A 5,581-nucleotide genomic window follows, 5' to 3' on the forward strand; every position below is an offset into this window, starting at 1 on the left:
CAAGTAGTTCCATAATGCTCTTCTTTTTTCAAAGGGGAACACAAAACACTCCAAACGCTCAAATCTCACAAATGGGGCTTAGGATTTCTAAGGAGGCCGTTTGGAAAGATGGAGGCTGAGGATGGAAGGGCCTCAAGGGAGTTAAAGCCTTTAAATAGGGCTCAAAACCCCAATATTAGGGTTTCGATTCTGGGCAGCTACACGCTGTGTACCTTGATCTACAACCTGCGTAGATCATTTAAATATCATGACCATGATCCCTCATACGTGTTGCGTAGGAGACTACCCTACCCCCTGTGTAGGACCAACTCCAACACTTAAACATTAAAAATAAAGGAAGAATTTTACCTGCATGGATCGGGTGTTACAAATGAAAAACATAATTTTTGGTTTAAAAGTACATTTTGATTCAAAAATTTCAAACCTCTGAACTTACCAACATTGCGTTGACACTCTTTCAAATCACATGTATTCTTAGGAAATCAAGAAGCCGGAAGTCATACACTTGGAAAAATCATGGGATTTTAGCATACATATCATATTGTTATATTTTCATAAGTTACCTAGTCGTAAAAGCAAGCTCGATACTTTTAGATTTTCATGTACACCTAGACTAGGGATGATGTAATTTCCTTTATCGAGTAATATGTCACATCCCCGAACCAGACAGCGGAAACGTCTGAGGGCTCGTGCGACTATCAATTGAAATATCATCACAATGAATATACATGAAACATAACACATTCATCACCAAACATTACATATTACAGCTGGTATTGTTCACATCAAGTACATTGTCATAGGTTACATAAATCCAAAGTATTAATAGTACGATGAGTGACGTTACACAAAATAAATCCATAAACACTTGGCAGTCCTTCTGCTTAACGATTACTTGAGAATACAAGTTATTTTGAAAACGGTCAACATATATAATGTTGGTGAGTTCATAAGCATGTTTAAATAAAAGTCTTTGTATTGTTTGTAAAACCCAGAAAATCCGATATTTTCTGTAAAAAGTCTGAAAAATGATGTGAAAATCGAGTATAATGCATGTGTGAATTTCATAGTAGTAACATATAGGATTGCAGTTCAAATTTTCTTTGTATTCTTTCTGTTGTAAGTAAGTGGTATTTGAATAATAGTATTTCCCCAGAAAATCCGATATTTTCTGATTTATAAAAATGTCACGGTCTTTGCACTGTAGAATGTTTTGTATCATTATGACTTACGAGTTTTTAATCTTCCGTAATCTCTTAATGGAAATGGATCTCTATATGAGTCGTTATAACCATACATGATAGTGACTGATTTGCCTGTCTTGGCATTTTTCCAAACGCCGGATTTTTTATCAAGGTTTTGTCACCCTAGACTGGCCTAGTCTAACTGTAGCGAACAGCTCAGGTGTGGGGGAGTCACCCCCGTATAGATCTATACACAAACTCTCGCTCTCCCTCCAGGAGACTCTGATTATAACTACAAACTACGGCCATACACTCAATGATGTCAACCGACACGTCTCACTAGATCCCATTTGTTCTCACATGAATTTGTATAATGTTATATGTATTTAGAAGTTCGAACACTAGATGATGCATGAAATGAAAAGGTAAGGTAAGGCCCAACAAACATGAAGAAAAGGCAACTATGGCCCATTAGACGTGTAAGTTATTTCCAAGCTAAATTAGCATGTAAATGAGCCACTAAGCCCCAATAACATGTAAACGCTAAATTAGGCCCATTTAGTGTGTAATTGGGTCACTGAAGCCCAATAGACATGTGATGAATACATTGGACCCAATAAACATGTAAATGGATCACGAATGCCCAATAAACACGTATAGGAAGTATTAGATCAATATTCATACCGTTATTATATTTCGTTTATTCGTTATAGTATTGTTCACTTTGTCGGAGAATTTATCCATAATGTTATAAAAATCTAGTATTTTGTTATAACGGTATTTTTAGTTTGTTACGTCAAAATTCTATAATTTGAACTCGTGTTTAACAAAATTACACTTTAGGCCCCTTAAGAACTAAATTAACATTTAGAGGCTTATTTTTACATAAAATGTCATTTTTGGTCTATTTTAATTAAAAATAACATTTTAGTCCATACATTTATAAAAATTTGTAATTTCGCCCCAAATGTTTAATAATTTACGGTTTTGGTCCAAAAATACATATTTTAACATTTTCGGCCCATCTTTGCAGAAAATTACCTTTTCAGCCCCTTATTTGCATAAAATGACATTTTCGGCCCAATTTTTATAAAATTAACATTTTTGGTCCAAATTTTGAGATAGTGTCATTTTCAGCCCCTAATCTCGTTTATTCTCATTTTTGGCTCAAGTTTTGATTAAATGACATTTTAATCCCCAAAAATTGATATTTTTGCAATTTTGATCCAATAGGTCGTGAGGCCCACCTTAAAGCCCAAAATGCCAAATTTTACACTTTTGACCCATAGAAAAATATGGTTGTTATAAAAACTCATTTTTAAGCTAATAATACCCTTGTAGCCCCTATAAAACCGTAGGTGTCACTCTTGACCCCAAACTTTTGTTTATTTGCCAAAAATGATCCTTATACAAGATTTTGTTTAGTTTTTCACAACTTAGGCATCTATCACACTTTTAACTTTGTAGTAGGGTGTCTAGAGTGTTTTTGGTTTATGAATCTCACATATTTTTGTTGAAGTTTCATGGATCCATCGAGTTTATCACACAATCACAACATAACCCAAGAAAATCACACATAACCTGCACATATACATAGATCTACACATAAACACTTGTATTCTCCCCCAAAAATAAGTAAAACTGAAAACAAGGGGGTATGAACTCACCTTTGCTTGTTGTTCTCGGTTTTGAAGAAGAAATGGAAGAGGTTTCGGCTCTAGCAAGCCTTCCTTGGATAGATCTTGAACTTAGGGGTTTTCTAAGAGTATGATCACAAAAAATGTGACATCCCCAATTTCTCGGCCAGAAAAGACCGATTTAATTGATGCTTTTAAAATAAAATCAAAGTAATCTTTTTAAAAGATGTTGCGGAATTTGTGCCCAAAACAAAACATGATAAAAATTTATCAAAACATTTCTTAAAGATATATATATATATATATATATATATATATATATATATATATATATATATATATATATATGTATATATATATTCATTTTATATCAAAACCTCGGGATGTCATGTTCCGATACAGATCAAAAGCATAAACGATACATTATAAGCCTTACAACAGTTATTTACAACTACTGGCCTATAATCCAAAAATCTCTCATCATCATCCGACTATGCTCGGGGTCCACTACCTGTAATATAAAAAGTTGAGTGGGTAGGCTTGGGAGCCTGGTGAACATATAGTGTTTTCAACCCACATTAATAATAAATTTATTAAATTCATCAACCAACAATAACCCTAATTACCCATTCCCGTTATCCTCACTTTACGTCCCTAAACACCTAACACAAGGGACTTAGCCTAAGGATTATCATCGGGATGGACACTACTGCTAAGGTGACTCCTCAGCCATACATGTCCTAAAGGCAACCATGAGGGGGATGGAATACACCAATGAACATATAGTTCACCAACAACTACAAGTTGCGAACCTGCTAGTGTTCCACTGGACTGTCTAGAAAGGTCTGTGGTCGTCATCTATATTCTGCTAGATGACTACAACAACAACAACAACATCGAGGCCTCTCATCATTTTAACACACATCGACTATTTCTTCTACCCATGTTTTACCCAACATATTTGTAGATAAAAATACATATACAGTTTAAAACCTGTATAAAACATCTATTCAACAGTCATCTCAAATAAACAATTAATATAATTACACATAGCACGTACTTTATAGAAAATACTTCATATTTATGTGTAAGATGAAAGTGACTACACACTCACTTGATTTAACGATAATCGGGCAGCACTTCGTTTCCTAAAACAATCGTTTCTGATAAAACTGGGAGCTTTAATGAGAAACCGGGCTCTGCGAGGGTTGGGCTTCAAAACTGAAAAGATAAATTTTTCCGGGTCTTCGGGCACTTTGGAACGTGTTTTGGGTGTTTGGTATGATACCGGGGCTTTAGGGGAAGTTAGAATGAAAGAAATATTGAATTTAGGGTGAAAAAGGGCAATTTTCTAAAATATACCCGGGAGGTCTCGAACCTCCCTTATATAGGGTGCGAAGGCTCGGAATTCGAAGGGGAGGGGGCAGTTGGAGCCTCGCATGCGAAGGGAAGGGGGCACGCGTCAGAGGCTCGGACGCGCTACGTGGCTAGGTTCGGAACTGCCACGGCTGCGACACGCGTCGGAAATCAATTGGACCTCGGTTTCGGTCGAATCAGCAGGCGGACACGGGGCGCTTCGCGGGCGAGGGTGACGTGGCCGAACACCAGCCATGCGAAATTCCTCGGTTTTAACATTTTTTTCTCGATTTTTGTGTACGAACTTCTAAAATTCATAACTTTCGCATACGGGCTCCGTTTTTGACGTTCTTTATATGCACGCGTATGTAAAATTATGCTCTACAACTTTCGTTTAGACTCCATCGGCTAATTTTAAATTTAATTTTTATACTATTATTTTTAACAGACCGGGACAGGTAAATTCGTTAAAAATTCATAACTTCTTCATCCGACGTCCGTTTTCGTCTGTCTTTTTACCGTTGTACTACTATTGACGAGCCTTCGATTCTCGTTTAGGTTGTGTCGGCTAAAAATCACTCGATCTAAAATTCGAGTTTTTAGCTGTCTACTACTAAGCTGAAACTTAGAAAAATCATAACTTCCTCATACGAAGTTAGATTTGGGCGTTCTTTTTATGCATACTCTCGGTTTAACGAACACTACGACTTTCATTTAGATCATCAAGGCTAAAAAGTAGTTTATCAAAAACTCACTTTTTACGTCAATCGGCGCCGTGTCGGTTTTGTCGCGGAACTTCGACAGGTCATAACTTATTCGTTATAACTCGGATTTCGGTATTCTTTATATATCCGGAATCCTTGTCACGACCACTACAACTTTCTTAATAGATATCGGCTTTATCTAATATTTATTTTTGACGCTTATTTTTATTCTTAATTAATTAAATCCTAATAATTAAACATAAAACACATAATTCACATAATAATCACATAATTCCTCTTTATTTCTTCAAAATGAGTTACAAAGGTTGACCTAGACTATTACATCATCATTAATGCCTATCCTGGAAACACGGGCATTTCAATTCTCTCCTCCTTAGGATGATTCCATCCCCGGAATCACACATCAGCAAACAAATGCGGATATCGACTCATCATATCACTCTCCGTTTTCAAGGTGAGATTTGGCCCATTCGTATGTTCCCATCGCACAAGAACTAAATCGACCATCTTGCGTCGCAACTTCTTAGTCTTACGGTCAACGATTGCCTCTGGTTCTTCAATTAACCTCTTGTTTTCATCCAACCTTAATTCAGAAATTGGAATTATGTCGGGTACATCTCCCGTGAACTTCCTCAAATAACACACATGGAAGGTGTTATGAATACCCTCTAGTTCTTCT

Source organism: Lactuca virosa, chromosome 6, assembly GCF_052849685.1.
Source record: "Lactuca virosa cultivar CGN04683 chromosome 6, Lactuca_virosa_CGN04683_v6, whole genome shotgun sequence".
In the NCBI taxonomy this organism is placed as follows: Eukaryota; Viridiplantae; Streptophyta; class Magnoliopsida; order Asterales; family Asteraceae; genus Lactuca; species Lactuca virosa.